This window comes from Salvelinus alpinus, chromosome 37, assembly GCF_045679555.1.
Source record: "Salvelinus alpinus chromosome 37, SLU_Salpinus.1, whole genome shotgun sequence".
NCBI lineage: Eukaryota > Metazoa > Chordata > Actinopteri > Salmoniformes > Salmonidae > Salvelinus > Salvelinus alpinus.
Genome location: NC_092122.1, coordinates 11,889,043 through 11,911,542, shown reverse-complemented (window position 1 = coordinate 11,911,542; position 22,500 = coordinate 11,889,043). Strand labels below are relative to the sequence as shown.

Below are 22,500 nucleotides of genomic sequence, written 5' to 3'. Positions count from 1 at the left end.
GAACTGTTGTTGATCCTAGACGTTTCCACTTCACAATAACAGCACTTAAAGTGGACCGGGGCAGCTATAGAGGGCAGAAATATGATGAACTGACTTGTTGGAAAGGTGGCTTCCTATGATGGTGACACATTAAAAGACACTGAGGTTTTCAGTAAGGCCATTCTACTGTCAATGTTTGTCTATGGAGATTGCATGGCTGTGTGCTCGATTTTATACACCTGTCAGCAACGGGTGCAGCTGAAATCAAAGAATCCACTAATTTGAAGGGGTGTCCACATACTTTTGTATATATAGTGTTTGTAACATTTGTTTAAACTCCATTGTCTGTATTCTGTCTGTTGTGTATCACTAGCAGCACCATATCATCAAGTAACATTCTGAGTATGTCGTCTATCACTAGCAGCACCATATCACCAAGTACAGTACAATTCTGAGTATGTGTAAATGTACTTAGTGAATAAAGTTAATTCTGATTCTGATCACACCACGTCTGTCTGTATCCTCTGATTCTTTCATTCCACTCCCTCTCCCTGCTCCCCCCCCCCCCCTCTCTCTCTCCCTCTATTTAGCCTCTCTATCAGGCCTTGAGTGAGTGTGTTAGTGGGTGTGGTACGTTCCAGCCTGGTTGTTCTGCCACTGCCAGGGGGAATGGTGGGCACCAACACCAGCCTGTGAGCCCACACCATGGCGGGTTACCAGATGGTCGCTGGGCTGGGCAGCGTGGCGCGACTCAAAGACCACTCTTATGCCCGTCCAGGAAAGGGGAGGAGGGCTGGACACGTTGCCATCATAGAGGAACAAATAAAGCTCTCCTGACACACACACACACGTAACCCCATCTCCTCTCCAAATCAAAGTGCTGCCAGTCCAGGCTGAGAACATGGCGTCTGTGGTGTGACGTCTGGTCAGGTTATACCAGGACACAGTCACTCTGTCTAGACCAGAGAGAGAGCAGGAGAGAGGGAAGAGGGAGGAGAGAAGGAAATAGGGATCAGGAGAGAAGGAAAGAGGGAGGAGAGAAAGAAAGAGGGAGGAGAGAAAGGAAGAGGGAGGAGAGAAGGGAAGAGGGTAGAATGGAAAGAGGAAGGATGACAGAGGAGAGGGGAGAGGAGTATAGGTGAGAGATGGAGGGGTGGAGTGAGAGATGACTAAAAGGATGGATTGGGAAGGGTACAGGGTATGAGGATTTAGATGTTGAGAAACGAGTCGGAAGAAGATGGAGGAGAACGGTTGAGGAGAGGGGGTGATGACTGGAGAAGAGAAGAGAGAGAGGTAGATGAGATGTGGGGAAGAGAGTAGAGCTGTTGAGAGACTGCTGAGTTGTTCCTGATCCCTAATCCAGTCTGCTCTGCCAAAACTCAGAGAGCCAGAGCCCAGCCTACACAGTGACACAGCCAGAAAGAGAAAGATGGAGAGAGTCTGAGGAGGACATACACTGAGTGTACAAAACATGCTCTTTCCATGACATAGACTGACCAGGTGAATTCAGGTGAAAACTATGATCCCTTATTGATGTCACCTGTTAAATCCACTTCAGTCAGTGTAGATGAAGGGGAGGAGACAGGTTAAAGAAGGATTTTTACGCCTTGAGACAATTGAGACATGGATTGTGTATGTGTGCCATTCAGAGGGTGAATGGGCAAGACAAAAGGTTTGAGCACGGCATGGTCGTATGTGCCAGGCGCACCGGTTTGAGTCTGTCAAGAACTGCAACACCGCTGGGTTTTTTCACCCTCAACAGTTTCCCTTGTGTATGAAGAATGGTCCACCACCCAAAGGACATCCACCCAACTTGACACAACTGTGGGATGCATTGGAGTCAACATGGGCCAGCATCCCTGTGGAACGCTTTTGACACCTTGTAGAATTCATGCCCTTATGAATTGAGTCTGTTCTGAGGAAAAGTGAGTGTTTTGTACACTCAGTGTATAACATCAGGCAGAGGCACGGAGGGAGATTTGATATGTCCTTTAAAGTGGTAGCCTACGATATGAACGGTCAGGTGAGTTATTACTCTCATTCTGCCTGTCTCTCCTTTAGTCTGAGTGTTTAAAGGCTGTGCTGAGAATAGCTGTTAACATTAACAAGGAAAACCTGAGAGTCATCTGTCACCATACGTCTGCGAGAATTTGTGTGTTTGTGTGTGTGTGCGTGCGCATGCGTGTGTGCTTGCATGCATCCATCCTTGCAGGTGGCTGGGTTATGCCCCCTTTGGCAGAGGTACTATTCAAGATGGCAGCTAGTCTGTAGTTTGACTTAGAGCAGAGCGCTCATCAACATAATCAACATTCAAGAATCTTTCCATATTAGCTTGGCTTCTCAGTCTTGCTCTCACGTTTGCCCCCCCTCCCCCCATCTGTTGCGCTCTCTCTCTCGCTCCATACAAGGTATTGATTTCCCATAATTCCCTGTGGCACATCATGGTCATGGGTATCTATAGATCAAAGCATGTAACGTCACAAAACACTTTAAGTATCCGCAATTTTCGCCTAAAATTACATACCCAAATCGAACTGCCTGTAGCTCAGGACCTGAAGCAAGGATATGCATATTCTTGATACCATTTCAAAGGAAACCCGCTGAAGTTTGTGGAAATGTGAAATGAATGTAGGAGAATATAACACATTGGATCTGGTAAAAGATAATACAAAGAAAAAAACAACCGTTTTTTTTGTACCATCATCTTTGAAATGCAAGAGAAAGGCCATAATGTATTATTCCAGCCGAGGCGCAATTTAGATTTCAGCCACTAGATGGCAGCAGTGTATGTGCAAACGTTTAGACTGATCTAATGAACCATTGCATTTCTGTTCAAATTTTTGTAGCAAGACTGCCCAAACGTGCCTAATTGGTTTATTGGTAACTTTTCAAGTTCATTACTGTGCACTCTCCTCAAACAATAGCATGGTATTCTTTCACTGTAATAGCTACTGTAAATTGGACAGTGCAGTTAGATTAACAAGAATTTAAGCTTTCTGCCAATATCAGATATGTCTATGTCTGGGAAATGTTCTTGTTACTTACAACCTCATGCTAATCGCATTAGCATACATTAGCTCAACCGTCCCGTGGGGGACCCACCGATCCTGTAGAGGAAGCATCTTCGTATTTCTTCACTTTCTCTTTCTGTTTTGCTCAGGGTCGACTGACACACACACACTCACACGACAGGACTATAATTTCTCCTGCTGTCTATTTTAAGAGGACGCAGTCTTCGATTGGACACACACTATAATTTGGTGGTGCAAGACTACAGTATTGGAGAACAGCAGGCATTATATGTAACTGAGATCACTCTGAGAGACGGAGGGACAGACCATGTCCAAGGCAGACCAGACTACAGGTCTAAATGACTCAGTCACACAGTACTCCCCCGTTTTATCTTCCTCAGGAGAATGGTATGTCCCAGAGCAGATCAGAGAGTTTGGTTGTATGGAACAGCGGCAGCTGCTGATTGGCTGAAGACCCATGGCGCGAGGTGGTTGGAGTTGTCAACAAAGCAGCATGACAGAAATATAAGTTTTCTAACTACCGGTAATTTCTTTGAGAAGATAATGTATATAAAGTGATATGTACATTTGAACAACAGCATAGATACACCTATTTCACTTGTGCATGTCAAAAACCGAATGGCTGCTGCTGCACATGCTTCCACTGTTTTGAACAGATTAGATTATACTATTTAGAACGAGCAAGTGTACTAGGGAGAACGGTCCTTAGTAGTTACCCCAGCTACAAAGTCATAAAGCCCTCCTATTTCTACAACTTAAAATGTGATTTTAAACGTAAACCTAAAACTAACCTTAACCCTAACATTAACCACACTGCTTACCTTATGCCTAACCCCTCACCTTAAATATATTTTACAATATAGACCATTTTGGTGGGAACTAGTGGAAGCCAGGGAGAACGCAACAAACATGCAATAAGTAAAAACACATGACCTTACTGGAGATAGCTAGCTAACATAATCTCACAAATCATGATACGCTAGCTAGTTAACTTTCATACTGAAAAAACTTTATATTTCCGAGTTAGTCATATATTAGTTTAAAAATACTTGAAATCAGTGTAACGGCAGATTTCCTCCTCTTCGTCTGAAGAGGAGGTGTAGCAGGGATCGGACCAAAGCGCAGCGTGGTTAGTGTTCATCATGACTTTAATTAAGACAATAAACGTGAACACTACAAAATACAAAAACAACAAATGTGAAAAACCGAAACAGTCCTATCTGGTGCATAGACACAAAGACAGAAGACAACCACCCACAAAACCCAACACAAAACAGGCTACCTAAATATGGCTCCCAATCAGAGACAATGACTAACACCTGCCTCTGATTGAGAACCATATCAGGCCAAACATAGAAACGTGAAAACTAGACACACAGCATAGAATGCCCACTCAGCTCACGTCCTGACCAACACTAAAACAAAGAAAACACAAAAGAACTATGGTCAGAACGTGTCAATCAGCATGGGAGCTAACTAGATAGCAAACTACCATCTAGCTATAACTATCTGCTTATCAAAAGTAGATAACTGGTTAATTTCACAAAAGTATTTGACCAAACTATTTCTAAATGTTTCAGAAAATTATTGTAACTGGGCAAATTAATTTGATCATGCTTTGTGATACACCTGTTTTATGCTGTTTTAGTTCACATAACATGTTGCCCTGTCACCTACAGTAGAACCTAATGAGGGAAACAAAATTGGCCATGCTTTTTTGTCCTACCACATCCGCAATGAGAAGGTCCTAGCTAGTGTCTCCCTCTGTCCTTCCACTCTTGTTGGATGTAGTTGTCTGGTTTATCAGGTCCCACGTTCCCATGATTGTTATTCTTTTTTATTTACAAGTTCATTACAATTTGCTTTTGTACCTGATAGAGCAGATCTAGTCTCACGTGCGTATATTTGCCATCTGGCGCGAGAGATTCCTTGGGATGAGGAGATTAGAGCAGACCCAGAACTTCTGACTGAACGGACGCGCATTTGAGAACCTCCGCCGAGGGGCAGAGTAGTAGGTAACTGAAAAGTTTTTTACAGGAAAATGTACACATTTACCACACTTTTATGAGCATTTAAAACATAATCCATAAATTATATAATATATATATATATATACCCAAAAATATATATATTCATATTTATAATTTGTTGGGGACCAATCACAAGTGGGGCTCCGCCCTTAATGCCCTAATGGGCGGGCCGCCGCTGGTATGAAAGCAAGTTACTGTAAATTGGATTAGAGTGCCTACTAAAAGACAAAAATATAGACTGTAGTTACACTCAAGTAACTCAGTTTGCAAGTAACTCAAGTAGGCCTAACTCAGTTTGCTGAATTGGGAATTTCTAGGAAAGCTCAGGAATCGTGGCCTGTTTTTGGTGCATTTTGTTTAGGGACAGGAACTCGGGTTGGGAATGTTGACTGACTCCATCCAGCGTCTGTGTGCTCCCATCTTCTTATTCCTGGTGCGTTGTGACTGGCTGGGTGTGGACAGGAAACGACAGATGAAACAATGACCAGACTGAATAATACCAGACATCTAGAAGCATGCCCACTGGCCTAGTCAGGGACACATGTGCTTTCCATCTCTACCTTCTATCTTTAAACACTGAGTGTAACATTACATACACAGACACCTTCCTAATGTTGAGTGGCACCCTCTGAATGGCACACATACACAATCCATGTCTCAATTGTCTCAAGGTTTAAAAATCCTTCTTAAAAAATGGTCTCCCCCCTTCATCTACACTGATTGAAGTGGATTTAACAAGTGACAGGAATAAGGGATCATAGACTGACCAGGTGAATCCAGGTGAAAGTTATGTCATGGAAAGAGCAGGTGTTCATAATGTTTTGTACACTCAGTGTATCTTCTCTGTATGTGAGTGCGTTGTGCGTGCGTTCGTGTGTGTATGTCTGTGTTTGTTTGCAAGTGTCTATAGGCCCGCTGGTCATATTTGATGGACGGTGTGAGAGACAGGTGTTGTCTTAAAATAGTGAGCTCATCTTTCCATGGGAGCAGGGCTAGGTGTTAAGTGCTTATTTCCCACTGGGGTCAGATTGCTCCTCGCGGTGAGTCACTCCTTCTTCCAAGACATTGAAAATAAATGTGATGACATATAGACATCTGCTGAGAGGAAAGGCCTCTTCAGAACTAATACCCTTTCATTCTTTACTGCACATATTTTCCAGTTTGCAAGAAAGCGATAAAAAACGAGGGAGGGAAACGTAAAAATAAGTATTAGAGGACGATGTGGGAAGGAGAAATAAAAGCCAAAGAAAGAGGGGAAACAATTGAATTCAAACATTTGTTCCTAACGTGTGTTATGAGGTTATGTATTTTCCACAAGTAAAAATTGGGACCAGTGTTTGCGAAAGGTCTTCTGAGGGAACTCAGGAAGTTAATGGTGCAGGAAATGACAGCACACTGCTCCATGCTAAGGGGAACAGTTTCTGATAGGGAACATAGTGTGTATGTTACACCCATTACATAGTCAAGGCTGCAATGCTTCTGTGATTTATCCTCCCACTAAATGAAAGTTAGTGCTGAGTCAGACTTCTTGCCTCCCTTCTCAGACATACAGAGAGAGACACACAGAAACACACAGAAACACACACACACACACACGCACGCACGCACGCACGCACGCGCGCGCGCGCGCACACACACACACACACACACACACACACACACACACACACACACACACACACACACACACACACACACACACACACACACACACACACAGTATCATTTCAACAAGGTTTATTGAAATGCATGGACAGTCATACATACACATGTTCATCCCTCGCTGTGTATCGTTTAAAGAGAGAAGATGAAAGCTCCGTCCTATGCTGACTGTAGACCAGTTGAAGTCTTTGGAGGGGTACCCCTTGTCTCTCTGTGATGAGGGTTTGTATAATTACACCCCACAGAATAGCCACCGCCATGTTCACACTTCAAACACAGCGCACTCTTAATTGAAGGAGCGTCCTAGCCACAACATCATCCTAACGTAATCCTATCATTTTTTCCCCAATCAATCTGTCTTGATTTTCTTTCTTTCCATGCATAACCTGCATTTACCACGTAAGCCTCTCTGATTTGAGCTAGACGGCTTGCAAGCGCACACAGTAATCAAGAGGTACGTGCGCTCAAGCATATCCAAACACACGCGCACGCAGACACACACACACACACACACACACACACAGACACGTCTACCTCTGTCTGTGGGAAAATCTGTTCTGACTGACTGAGTCAGATATCCCTTTGTTCTATGCAATAGAGGAGTGGATCATGCTAACCCCATTTAAGCTAACAGAGTTAGCGTAGCCTTTTAGCTAGATTAGCATCAATGGCCTCCGTAGAAAAGAAGCAGCCAATTAATGTCTGATCTCTGTTAGAAAAGCTAAAAGTGAATCCCATTTCAATTCCTGTCAATTCCGGATTTGACATGGATCTCTCTTCATAGGACTCCAGTTCAATTCATGGCTTTAAATGGAATTAACCCAACTGTGTTTCAGTGTGGTTTCTGCATAACAACGGAGTTGACTAAGGCAGAAACAGACTGGAGTTAAGACTGTTCTTGTTCCAGTGTGGGTTTGTGCCGGTCTCCTGGGCTTATAGGAAGATCAGCCTCAGGGTATAGAAGATATACAATAGACTACTGTTCAGGATGAGTTTCTTAAACCTGTTTTTCCACTATCTTTTGGGCTGGTTCTCTCTCTCACTCTCTCTCTCTCTCTCTCTATCTGTCTCTCTGTCTATCTGTCTCTCAATATGTGTCTGTAAATGACATTTCTGCCCTGACTTAATGGGGAAGTTTTATAGTGTAATTTTCTCCTTCTCCCACAATGTTTTTTGCTTAGTATTTGTCCCTCCAGTTTTGTACTCTCAAACTCATCTAGACTTTCCCTCTTTGTATGGCTGTTACCTTCCTCCTTTCCCTTATCTATATTTCTCTCTTTCATCACCCTCTTTCTCTCTCCCTCCATCCTTCTCCTCCCTCTCCCTCCATCCTTCCATCCTTCTCCTCCCTCTCCAGGGTGCGGCTCAGACAATTAGGGGTTTGCGACCTTGCAGTGTCCCAGCGAGGGCAGTTCTGCTCTGGGGAAGGTGCCAGCTCAACCCCCATGGAGCCACAGCTGGCCTCTGGAGCTATATATAGAGCTGGGTCTCATACACAGAGACAGAGACAGAGACAGAGACAGAGACAGAGACAGAGACAGAGAGAGAGAGAGAGAGAGAGAGAGAGAGAGAGAGAGAGAGAGAGAAAAAAGGGGAAGGAAAAGAAGAGAGGGAGGGGAAGGACAGAAAGAGAGGGGCATAATTTGTTTATGCAGAGAGACCAGCCGAAAAACAAATATGATAGGGAGTGGAGAGAGACTTATACAGTATGTGGGTACAAAGAAAGATGAGAGAGAGGAATAGAGAAAAGGAAGGAATGATGCAGAACAGACAGAAAGAGCCCTCAAGTCAGTGTTATATGACATTTGAGTGACATTGAATGCTGTCAGTGTGAAATGCCTTTGCATTTCCAGAGAATGTCTGGAGCTTCTCAACCTGTCTCTCTCTCTCTCACACACACACATACACACACACACACACACACACACACACACACACACACACACACACACACACACACACACACACACACTTCCACGCTGTCAAAATGTAATCTGCAGACTCAACGTAGCACACACAGTCACACAGTGACATAGTTCGAAAGCGTTACGTCAACAGCTCGTTAACACTTTGGTGACGCTGACACCAGCGTCACGCCAGGGCTCCCACAAAGAACGCTTAGTAAGCAATGAAAAACATGTTAGTCTAACGTGATCATCTAAACCTAGAGTATCATTCTGGTCCCGTCACACTGTGTGTCAGACTGGGTTTATGTCATATGCTACTTGATAATCAGTACAGTATATCCTGTGGAAATTGCCTACATGCTGCATGTCATTATTTTAAACACAACTCCCACTAACAGGACAGACAGTCAGCCTACAGTATGGGACCTCCTCAACATCCTCTCTGTCATGCCTCAGCTGTTCTGGTCACATTTCATCTGTCCATTTGGTTACATCTCTATCCCGATGTTTGATTCCGGTCATTGTTCTTCTGATCTGAGGTTTTGAGTCATTGATCTGACTGTGTATCAGTCTGGTTTTGGTGCTGGTTGTAACCATGGACAGAATTAGTTTAGGTCAGTGGTTGTGGTTGTGACCAGGTTGGTGTTGTTCTGGTTTTGTGGGGATGTTGTGTTGTGGTTTTGACCACCTGTCTGCCAGATGGTATCTCAGTCTTCTTAAGCCCCAAAGCATCATGTGTGGCCAGCTGAGACAATGGCATCCCCACAGGGGACCCGTAAACACGGCAGCTCGACTACTGTCCAGTAACAACACTGTGTGGGTGTGTGCTTATCTATGAAAAGAGGGAGACCACCAAGCTGTTGCCATAGTAACTGCTGAGTTGATCCTTTGTATTTGGGAGCTGGCTGTAATCTATTAACTCTGCTGTTTATTTCATTAACACACACTACTCAACGTGTCTAATGAGCCACATTAAGGAGCCAGAGGTGGGAGGAGGGACTCATCTTCTGTCCAATCAGGACCAACAGACCAGAGGATTGTTAGTAGAGTCTGCTAATCATAGTCAGTCTCACAGTCCCAGTAGAAAGGGGGGAGGAAGTCATTGTATTGGTCAGGGGTCAGTTGAAGCCTCACTCCACAACTTCAGAAGATGATCAGGTTAATATGTGTTGATTATCTCTGATAGACTCAGGACACAGTCTAATAATGGCCATTTAGTCCTGCCAGTACGCATGAGACAGTATATAACAGTGTGTTGTGAGATATTACCGCTTCAATGCATTGATTATGGAGATGACATTGATAGGCTAGGTGCAATGCAGGGATCTAGTGAGCTCACATTCCTCAGTGATATTTCACAGGTGTCCTCTCTCTGCCTGTAGGACCCCTCGGGCATGCCTTAGGCAGCTCTGTCATCGTGTCTGGTTCAGTTTTTTGGCAGAAGAACAAAAACAGCCAATTAATTACACTGCTGGAGCACAATACCTAGTACCTGTTATGGCAATAGCCTACTGAGGCTTCTATACTCCTTCTCTCTCTCTATTTCTCTCTATCTATTTGTCCCCTCATTAGCTGAAGACAGCGGGTGGTGACAAAGCTAGTCGCCTATCAAAATACTTTCCATATTTTACTGCATTGACCTCGCTTTGTGTGCGTGCCTCTGTGTGTCCAGCTGCTTGGTTTAAAGACGCGTCCCGTAGGCTGTGTTTCTGCTCCTGCTGAGACTGGGGCTTTGACCAGACCCCCTGACTGCTGGGATGCTGTCTTTAAATGCAACTTTAATCAGACAGTCACAGAGGGAGCGTGTGAGTGTGTGAGAGTGTGTGTGAGAGTGTGTGTGTGTGTGTGTGTGTGTGTGTGTGTGTGTGTGTGTGTGTGTGTGTGTGTGTGTGTGTGTGTGTGTGTGTGTGTGTGTGTGTGTGTGTGTGTGTGTGTGTGTGTGTGTGTGTGTGTGTGTGTGTGTTAGCATCAATTTAAGAGGCCCCAATCTCCCTTGGCTGGTTCACATAAACAGCAGAGATTTGAGTTCATCGCTAGACTTCCTGTAACACAGATCAAACCAGAAGCACCAGGACCAGATCCAGAACTAAAACATACAAGAATAAATCCAAAGCAGACTAAATGAAGAGCTAGAAAACAGAACAGAAATCCTTCCTGGAAGCATTCTTTGACAAACATAGCCATGAGAGAAATATATATGTGTGTGTGTGTGTGTGTGTGTGTGTGTGTGTGTGTGTGTGTGTGTGTGTGTGTGTGTGTGTGTGTGTGTGTGTGTGTGTGTGTGTGTGTGTGTGTGTGTGTGTGTGTGTGTGTGTGTGTGTGTGTGTGTGTTATCATTAAATCCCAGTGTCCCAGTGTGAGACAGGAGGCAGGGCAGGGCGAACCGAGGGTTGAGGGATGCAGGGAAGCGTGCTGAGATCAGGAACGACAGGGACCCATGAGACACACAGGATTATTATTTCATAGAGGAAATTAGAGAGAGAGAGGAAAGCAAAAGGGAAATAGAAAAATGTAAGAGCTAGAGGGCATGTCTATTCAATAGAGAAATAGTTGTGTGTGTATGTATGATTTTGCATGCACGTGCGTGTGTGTGTGTGTGTTTGCCATTGATTCCTACTGTGACAACCCCAGCTCCAACTGTGAACGGTGAGTGACACTTTGACCTCACCTGATCCGTCACAGCTTGACCCCTGACCTTTAGCCTGAGGTACGGAGAATTAGAGCAGTGAGTGTCACTTCCTCATTTCCTATGTGTCAGAGGTCACATCGTCTGGTGGTGAGTGTGTAAAACAGGGAGTTTGAGTCTGAGCGGATTTCAGTGGGAAAGCACAGGGACTCAGGGAGAGTAGTCTGTTTGTTCTATAAACAGTCAATCACTCTGAAGTAGCTAGTGGGAACAGGGACTTGATCTGCGGTGCGTCAGATGAATTGCAGGCTGTTGACACAGCCCCTTCCTATAGTTTTATCCCCCCACCTTCCCCCCCAGATGACAGACGAGTTGACCTTACACAGACTGACAGCCAGAATACCTCACCCCCCCCCCCCAACAATTCACATATACAAACATGGTCTCTTTCTTGAGTAAGGCAGTAATCTTCTCTAGTTGTGCAGTGATTGGCTCAGTGTTCTGTCACTCGTGGGGGCACTACATCACCGCCGAGTCTACAGGGAGAGCTAGGCAGTTATATTTATATATTTGTATATTTATATTAGAAATGCCTGTCCAAGAAGGCTCAAAGTCATTGGCCACAGAGAAGATGACATCAAATCACGTTATCAATGGCTAATTGCCATGCAAAGCAATCACTATTTTGCTTCCCCTGCCAACTATTTGGTGTAGAGGGTGTGTGGTCCAAGTCTGGGTTTAAAACATCTGTCTGAAAAGGTCAGAGTTCCCAGTTGTCTTGAAAGCACCATAAATCCAGAGAATGCCAGACTTTGAAGACAAAGTTTGCCCACAAGAAGGCCCGCCGCACCACGTTCAAGTGAGCACAGCACAACAAAAATATGTATTTTATGCTGCTGCATACATTATGTAATATGCCAGGGAGATATGTATACTGTAAATAAGAAAGTAATACTAAGTGTATGTTGTGATGTAAGCTGTAAGTAGCCCATGTGCCTCACCCTAATAATTTGGTCCATCTCCCCCTCAGAACTTAGCCTATAGGCCTATTGTTCTGACTTGGTGGTACACATGTAGCCTATAGCCTGTTTTGGAGAAATGTCATCATTGAATATTGTATAATCTTTCATTGTCTGCTTATATGCCCCTAATTTATTCTACGGTTCTGACTTGGTGTACAGGGAAAATACTGTAAGAATAGCCCATGTTTTTGAATTCTGTCGCTGTCCATTTCAAACGGCTGAACAAATTGACTACTCGCTCATAAATGTCTTAATCGAAATTACGGCTTGCCTCTTATCCGCTCATTGTTGCCTTATGCCATAGTTTGAACATCTCAATTGTTATATTGCTTATATAGGTCTATCTCATTAGTATCTTATTCATCATTTTAGGCAATGCTTGATTTATTTCATTGTTTTGCTTACTTTGTGTATTATAATTAGCCCATGTGCTTTTCTCCACGAGGAGGGGACACTATAATGTTGTTGGGTCTGTAACCATGAGGAGGGGATACTATATAATGTTGTTGGGTCTGTAACCATGAGGAGGGGATACTATATAATGTTGTTGGGTCTGTAACCATGAGGAGGGGATACTATATAATGTTGTTGGGTCTGTAACCATGAGGAGGGGATACTATATAATGTTGTTGGGTCTGTAACCATGAGGAGGGGATACTATATAATGTTGTTGGGTCTGTAACCATGAGGAAGGGATACTATATAATGTTGTTGGGTCTGTAACCATGAGGAGGTGAGACTATATAATGTTGTTGGGTCTGTAACCATGAGGAGGGGATACTATATAATGTTGTTGGGTCTATAACCATGAGGAGGGGATACTATATAATGTTGTTGGGTCTGTAACCATGAGGATGGATACTATATAATGTTGTTGAGTCTGTAACCATGAGGAGGGTCTGTAACCATGAGGAAGGGATACTATATAATGTTGTTGGGTCTGTAACCATGAGGAGGGGATACTATATAATGTTGTTGGGTCTGTAACCATGAAGAGGGGATACTATATAATGTTGTTGGGTCTGTAACCATGAGGAGGGGATACTATATAATGTTGTTGGGTCTGTAACCATGAGGAGGGTCTGTAACCATGAGGAAGGGATACTATATAATGTTGTTGGGTCTGTAACCATGAGGAGGGGATACTATATAATGTTGTTGGGTCTGTAACCATGAGGAGGGGATACTATATAATGTTGTTGGGTCTATAACCATGAGAAGGGGATACTATATAATGTTGTTGGGTCTGTAACCATGAGGATGGATACTATATAATGTTGTTGAGTCTGTAACCATGAGGAGGGTCTGTAACCATGAGGAAGGGATACTATATAATGTTGTTGGGTCTGTAACCATGAGGAGGGGATACTATATAATGTTGTTGGGTCTGTAACCATGAGGATGGATACTATATAATGTTGTTGAGTCTGTAACCATGAGGAGGGTCTGTAACCATGAGGAAGGGATACTATATAATGTTGTTGGGTCTGTAACCATGAGGAGGTGATACTATATAATGTCGTTGGGTCTGTAACCATGAGGAGGGTCTGTAACCATGAGGAAGGGATACTATATACTGTTGTTGGGTCTGTAACCATGAGGAGGGTCTGTAACCATGAGGAAGGGATACTATATAATGTTGTTGGGTCTGTAACCATGAAGAGGGGATACTATATAATGGTGTTGGGTCTGTAACCATGAAGAGGGGATACTATATAATGTTGTTGGGTCTGTAACCATGAAGAGGGGATACTATATAATGTTGTTGGGTCTGTAACCATGAGGAGGGTCTGTAACCATGAGGAAGGGATACTATATAATGTTGTTGGGTCTGTAACCATGAGGAGGGGATACTATATAATGTTTTTGGGTCTGTAACCATGAGGAGGGGATACTATATAATGTTGTTGGGTCTGTAACCATGAGGAGGGTCTGTAACCATGAGGAAGGGATACTATATAATGTTGTTGGGTCTGTAACCATGAGGAGGGGATACTATATAATGTTGTTGGGTCTGTAACCATGAGGAGGGGATACTATATAATGTTGTTGGGTCTGTAACCATGAGGAGGGTCTGTAACCATGAGGAAGGGATACTATATAATGTTGTTGGGTCTGTAACCATGAAGAGGGGATACTATATCATGTTGTTGGGTCTGTAACCATGAAGAGGGGATACTATATAATGTTGTTGGGTCTGTAACCATGAAGAGGGGATACTATATAATGTTGTTGGGTCTGTAACCATGAAGAGGGGATACTATATAATGTTGTTGGGTCTGTAACCATGAGGAGGGTCTGTAACCATGAGGAAGGGATACTATATAATGTTGTTGGGTCTGTAACCATGAGGAGGGGATACTATATAATGTTGTTGGGTCTGTAACCATGAAGAGGGGATACTATATAATGTTGTTGGGTCTGTAACCATGAGGAGGGGATACTATATAATGTTGTTGGGTCTGTAACCATGAGGAGGGTCTGTAACCATGAGGAAGGGATACTATATAATGTTGTTGGGTCTGTAACCATGAGGAGGGGATACTATATAATGTTGTTGGGTCTGTAACCATGAGGAGGGGATACTATATAATGTTGTTGGGTCTGTAACCATGAGGAGGGTCTGTAACCATGAGGATGGATACTATATAATGTTGACCCTGGCCACAGATACTCACTGTCTTCCCCAGCTGCTGTCCGATTCAACTGAACCGTAAAGGAGGTCATGGTGTGTGTGTTATGCTGCTTATCGTTATCTTAAAAGGTGTTGTAAACCTCTCTCTAGCTGGCTAACAGAGTCAGATCTGGGACATTGACTAGGAAACATAATACCTAAGTCAGTTGACTGTTTGGGGGTGACGATTCATCTGACTATTTCTACCGATCTGCATGGCAGTTATGATTTTCGTATGCACATTTTTGTGGAAAAGTTTCATTTATTTTATGTCTTCCTATCTCAAAATCATTATCATGTGATTAATAAAAAGTATATCTAAATTCAAAATATACAAATCTTAAAGTAACTTCTATTGCCATTGCCAACTATGTAAAAATAGCCTACATAAAGCCAACAAATGAAAACGTTGCAGCCTGCAGTTAGAAAATATCCTGATGAAAATGATCACATTGGCTGTACATGGCCTGTCTGCAAGGAACTTGAAATATTGTATCAACTACCAACTGTTTGGTCCAGGCCAAAGCTTGTGCTAACAAACTTTCAATGTTGTATAAAATATCCTGGACCCTCAGAGTTTCCCATGCCAGTGAGCTCTGGACAGACACAGCAATAGGCTATCTGTGCAGGAAGGCCTATTTTATGATGTTTCCACCGGATCAGAGCATCACATTTTGTCCCCCTTTCAGGTGGAGTGGTTATCGAAACGGACAGAGTTGTAAAGATTTTTCAAATAGACTACCTTGAGGAGCTATTGTCATTCTCAATGGATGTAAAAACAGACTTTGTTTACTTGCTGTTTTGAGGTGAAGAAAAAATTGCTTTGAGAAGCAGGTATATCTCTCTGGTCACCCCCAAAACCAATTCTGTCTTTGGCCGCCTCTCCTTCCAGTTCTCTGCTGCCAATGACTGGAATTAACTACAAAAATCTCTGAAACTGGAAACACTTATCTCCCTCACTAGCTTTAAGCACCAGCTGTCAGAGCAGCTCACAGATTACTGCACCTGTACATAGCCCATCTATAATTTAGCCCAAACAACTACCTCTCCCCCTACTGTATTTATTTATTTATTTATTTTGCTCCTTTGCACCCCATTATTTCTCTCTCTACTTTGCACATTCTTCCACTGCAAATCTACCATTCCAGTGTTTTACTTGCTATATTGTATTTACTTCACCTCATTTGCTCACATTGTATATAGACTTATTTTTCTACTGTATTATTGCCTGTATGTTTGTTTTACTCCATGTGTAACTCTGTGTTGTTGTATATGTCGAACTGCTTTGCTTTATCTTGGCCAGGTCGCAGTTGTAAATGAGAACTTGTTCTCAACTAGCTTACCTGGTTAAATAAAGGTGAGAAAGAAAAAAAGAAGCTCCACAGCTCATTAGTGGTGGTGAGTTAAGACAGTCTGAAATACTATGGGGACATTGTATAAGCCTACATTTGCGCGCAGGCCAGGTAGCCTAGGCCTACTTCCATGAGTAATCAGGTGTGCGTCCTTATGAAACACAATGACTAAATTAACAAAACAACTAAATAAATCAAAACTTGTTTCTCTGAAGTGCAGCCTAGGTTGTGTGCTTTGCAAACAACGTGTCCACTCTGACATTGACAACTGTAAAATACTGTGATGATAATAACATATTGAACGTATTAACAGAAATGATGGTAACCAAACAAACATTGTGATTAGAAATTAGGGGAATTAACGGTAAATGTACTACTGGTGAGCCATCCCCGTGGCCTCAGGAATAGATTAGTCCACTGAGACAGGCGTCAATCAAGATGTGCCATAAAAGCATTTTCTTTTTGCAACTGGCTGAAAAATAAATTCTTAGTCGACCAACAGCCTATCGACCAAACAATCGACCAGTCGACTAAATGGGGTCAGCCCTAGTGTGACCTCTAACCCCATTCTCTAAGCTTCCACCACAGTATTACTGGAACACAGCTGGAGGAAACGTTCAGGACTAACACACACACACACACACACACACACACACACACACACACACACACACACACACACACACACACACACACACACACACACACACACACACACACACACACACACACACACACACACACACACACACACACACACACACACACACACACACACACACACACACACACACACACACACACACACACACACACACACACACACACACACACACACACACACACACACACACACACACAGAGTGACTGCATGCGTGATGGAGCGTGTGGTTCTTCCCTGTGGTGTTTTGAACACAGCCCTTCCACCCTGATTGCAGAATGAGGTGTTTTTTGAGACACCCATCCTGTTGACCACTGCCGGGCACGGGAGGGTGATGCTTGGGGTTCCAGAAGAAGAGGGAGGGAGGAAGGAAGGTATGCTAAGAAGGCTAATGTGTGGTGAGCGCTTTGGTGCATACTGCAATGGCTGCTATGCATCACCTTACAAATGATCTATGGTTCATATCCTTGTCTAGCTGTCTGTCTCTTCATCTGCACCTCTCTCTCTCTCTCTATCTCTCTCTCTCTCTCTCTCTCTCTGATTAGTCTACCCTCTGTTCACTCATATTCACTTTCATGACTGGAGGGGTTAAAGACAGGGCAGTACAGGAGGGTTGACAGTCCCAGGGTTGTCACACTGAGAGGTTCAGTAGGTTCCTCCCTCCTGCTGTCTGTGTCCATGTCTTCCCCCTCCTTCCCTCCCTTCCTCACCGCTCCCTTTCTCACTCCATCTCCCTCTTTTTTCCGTTACTATGAATCTCCCACTGGTCCCGTATGTTTACCTCCTCTGGGCTTGTGGTTTGTGATTCATGTCTGTCTACTGTAGTTTGTCCATCTCTCTGTGTGACTGTCTAACCATGCTTGACCGTCTCTGACCATATCTGACCATGCTTGGCCGCCTCTGACTGTGTGACTGACCGCTGTCTCTTAGTCAGAGGCCAAATATGGGTTTACAACATGCTCCTCTGTTTATTCATCCATCCTGTTTCTGTGCATGTGTGTGTCTATGTTATTTATTTCTACACTTAAAAATCATAAAGAACCAAACAGACTTCTGTTTGAGAGTTTCTGCACTGTGGTCATGTTCCCCATTTCCCCATTCCAAATTCCATTCCTATTCAATGTTGGGAATATTGAGTCAGACAGTGAGAGGGCAACCATTACTCAGAGGCCTTAGAATGGGGGTCCCATCATTGGGATGAGGGGAGAGACGTATGGATTCCGTTCAGTCAATCGTCCTGATAGACGTGGCTAGAAACTATTTGGAACAAATTGGCTACTTTAGCTACCGCTGGCGACATGTGATTCAGCTTCCCGGTGGGAAGCAACTCACGTTGGCAAGCACTAGCCTCTTCGCCCGACCATATTGCTTCGTTCCGAGAGACCTGCATGATCACACAGCAGTCTAAATGACCCTTCGACCTACTCAAAGACCTATACTCAAAGCTAACCCGACCAATAGACCACACAGAGATACAACTATAATCAACTAGAGACAAACTAAACTCATCTGTCCAGTTAGTGTTCTGATTATTGCATTTTATCATGAAGCTGTAGCCCCACTGTTTTATTACCTGTCCACAATAGGTTGTTGTGTATGTTGGGAGACTTATATACACTGAAAATATATATAAATGCAACATGCAACATTTTCAAAGATTTCAAAGATTTGACTGAGTTACAGTTCATATAAGGAAATCAGTGAATTTAAATACATTCATTAGGCCCTAATCTATGGATTTCACATGACTGGGAATACAGATATGCATCTTTTGAATTGAAATTATCTGGCAACAGCTCTGGTGGACATTCCTGCAGTCAGCACGCCAATTGCACGACGAAAACTTGAGACATCTGTGGCATTGTTGTGTGATAAAACTGCACATTTTAGAGTGGCCTTTTATTGTCCCCAGTACAAGGTGCACCTGTGTAATGATCATGCTGTTTAATCAGCTTCTTGATATGCCACACCTGTCAGGTGGATGGATTATCTTGGTAAAGGAGAAATGTTCACTAACAGGGATGCAACGTTTGAGAGAAATAAGCTTTTTGTGCGTATGGGACATTTCCAGGATCTTTTATTTCAACCCATGAAACATTGAACTAACACTTTACATGTTGTGTTTATATTTTTGTTTAGTGGTCTTATATTCACTGTGAGGTGCGAGCGGTCTCTCTGCTCCAGGACTCATTCCTCTCATTTTCAAAGCCTTTAGTTCCTCCTCTTTCATCATCTCCTCTCTCATGAGACACATTCCTTATTTTCTGTCATTATTAATTAATTAGAGAATTATATTTCTATTGTGGATGTTAATACATTAAATCAAGACATTTCTTTCCAGACGTAATTATAACATAACGTGTGTGTGTAGACACACACATACACGCACTTTCAGTCTCTACTAAACTGATGGTTGTTCCCACGCCACAATGAGGGTGTGTTTTATGTTCATGTTAGTAATTATCATTAAAGGATTAGGCCCACAGCTAAATGAATTAAGAGGAGAAACGAGCAGCCTATCATATCAACTGTTCTAATTGGGTTCTGCTAGCCTTTCCCTGTGGACGCTCACACACACACACACGCTATATAAATCCAATTATTAACAGACTTGCGTCCCCCACATATGCACCAAAACACACGCATCACCATCCGACACACATTTGACAGGCGCGTATCAGGCTTTTGTTTAATGAGTTGCAGTAGCGTGCTGTAACATCTGTCTTCTGTGCTCCTGCTCTAATTCTGCTGTTCACCTGAATCCTAACTCATCTCCAGCCCTTCAGCTCTGAGCATCAGACATATAACACACACATCTAAATACACACAGACAGACAAGGCACTCACAGGAGATATGAAAAGTCTGCGGGAGATCTGTCTGCTGCTAGACATAATCAAACCGACAGAGGGATCACTGTGTGTGTGTGTGTGTGTGTGTGTGTGTGTGTGTGTGTGTGTGTGTGTGTGTGTGTGTGTGTGTGTGTGTGTGTGTGTGTGTGTGTGTGTGTGTGTGTGTGTGTGTGTGTGTGTGTGTGTGTGTGTGTGTGTGTGTGTGTGTGTGTGTGTGTGTGTGCGTGCGTACCTGTGCATGTACATATCAGTGTGTGGTCATGCACGAGAGAGTGACAGTGGCAAGTGAATTGATGTTCTCTGTGTGTAGGTAAGATTAGCAGCAGATTAATCCTCCAGTATCCCATAATCCCTTGCTGATAGATGGCTGCAGATGTTGTGTGATTACAGACCTTGATGAGCTTGTGCAGAACGGACTACTATTTATAGTGAGGCGACAGTATGTAATCAAACTCACAGTGAATATAGTGCTTCTCAATATACACTCCAGCCACTCCGTTAAATGATGGTCTTACATGACATATGTATGGCAACATTGGATCTGATTTAGTATCTTGTTATTCTGGGCCCACTGTTGTGTGTTGCTGTAGTTTCTGCTTGGTTTGTGATGCTTGACATCCTAGAATCCTTTGCGTGTCAGAAGCAGTTATGGGTGGGATTTGGGAGGGAGGCTGGCTCTGCTGTGTCTTTGAGCTGAACGCAAAGGGAGAATCACTAGTGAATCCCTACTGCCCAACAGTAGTCCATAGAGGAAGGTGGAAACACCAAACACCCTTTTTAACCCTTTGAGAAGAAGCAGGAGGAGGGATGTTTGTGTATGAGAGCTGGGGCTGATGGAATATGAAAGGTGGTGTGTGTTGTGCTCGGAGTGTGTGTGTGTTCGGATGTTTGTGGAACACACAGACGCTCTCACAAACTCTGGGTACAGGCTGGAGATGGCACCCTTACCACTCTGTGCATGAACAAGAGAGAGGGATAGAGGGAGGGAGGGAGGGAGGGAGAGAAAGTGTGAGGACCGACGCTGGAGACAAGAAGCAAGGACAGGGAGTGAACATTTCATGGAAAACAGACATCAAACCAAACACAGACAGCGTCTGGACAGGAGGAACAAAACAACATTACGACAATAATGCTGACACGGGGAACAAAACTGAGGAACAGACAGATATAGAGAGGGCAATCGACAACATGAAGGAGTCCAGGTGAGTCCAATGAGTGCAGATGCACGTAATGATGGTGACAGGTGTGTGTAATGAAGGGCAGCCTGGTCGCCTCGAGCGCCAGAGAGGGGAAGCGGGAGCAGGGCGTGACAGAAGGGGGTATTGGGGAGAGCAAGAGGGAATGAGAGAGACTGATACAGAAAGTCAGTGGCGGAAATACCACAGTGTGCCATCACAGCAGCAAGATGTGTGACCTATTGCCACAAGAAAAGGGCAACCAATGAAGAACAAACACCATTGTAACTTTAACTATTTGCACATTGTTACAACAGTCTATATAGACTTAATATGACATTTTAATTGTCTTTATTCTTTTGGAACTTTGAGTGTAATGTTTACTGTTCATTTTTATTGTTTATTTCACTTTTGTTTATTATCTACTTCACTTGCTTTGGTAATGTAAACATATATTTCCTATGACAATAAAGCCCTTAAATTGAATTGAATTGAGAGTGTAGATGGAGAGAGAGAGAGTGGGGGGGAAGAGAGAGAGTGGGGGGAGAGAGAGAGAGTGGGGGGAGAGAGAGAGAGAGTGGGGGGAGAGAGAGAGAGTGGGGGGGAGAGAGAGAGAGTGGGGGAAGAGAGAGAGAGAGTGGGGGAAGAGAGAGAGAGAGTGGGGGAAGAGAGAGAGAGAGTGGGGGAGAGAGAGAGAGAGTGGGGGAAGAGAGAGAGAGAGAGTGGGGGAGAGAGAGAGAGAGTGGGGGGAGAGAGAGAGAGTGAGGGGGGGAGAGAGAGAGAGAGTGGGGGGAGAGAGAGAGAGAGTGGGGGGAGAGAGAGAGAGAGAGTGGGGGGAGAGAGAGAGAGAGTGGGGGGAAGAGAGAGAGAGTGGGGGAAGAGAGAGAGTGGGGGGAGGGAGAGAGAGAGTGGGGGGAGGGAGAGAGAGAGTGGGGGGGAAGAGAGAGAGAGTGGGGGAAGAGAGAGAGAGTGGGGGGAGGGAGAGAGAGAGAGTGGGGGGAGGGAGAGATAGAGTGGGGGGGGGGAGAGAGAGTGGGGAGAGAGAGAGAGAGTGGGGGGAGGATTGTGCCTCATACCCTTCTGAACTCTCAGAAACAGATCTAACAGCTAAATCTCTGATCCCTTTACCCACAATCCAGCTGACCAGAGCCCATATTATCATCCATATAAACCTGTTTATTTCTGCTTGGTACAGTCACTCATAATAGAGCAGATAGATGAGGAAGGTCAGATCAGGGTCACGTGTGTGTGTGTGTGTGTGTGTGTGTGTGTGTGTGTGTGTGTGTGTGTGTGTGTGTGTGTGTGTGTGTGTGTGTGTGTGTGTGTGTGTGTGTGTGTGTGTGTGTGTGTGTGTGTGTGTGTGTGTGTGTCTAAGCACAAAGGAAATGAGCATGTCCCTCGCTGAGAGGGCATTTGATGAATGGAGCCAATCAGAAGGGTGCAGGTGAGATGAGGTGGTTACCATGGTTACATCTCTCTGGGCTGTGACACAGGTGTGCTGGCAGGTGGGCCTGCTGGTCCACGTATTGG

At 44.0% G+C, this 22,500-nt stretch overlaps 1 protein-coding gene across 3 annotated transcripts in view; it reads left to right on the top strand.

Moving 5' to 3' along the window:
• Positions 1–22,500, top strand: part of LOC139566125 (carbohydrate sulfotransferase 11) — a 91,359-nt gene that overhangs the window by 16,896 nt on the left and 51,963 nt on the right. The window contains exon 1 of one of the 3 annotated variants that reach the window (XM_071387066.1): positions 20,824–20,997. The exons of the other annotated variants lie outside the window; for them this stretch is intronic. The gene's annotated coding sequence lies outside the window, so the exon portion shown is untranslated. Of the gene's footprint in view, positions 1–20,823; positions 20,998–22,500 lie in introns of those variants that run through there. 3 annotated transcript variants of the gene reach the window in all.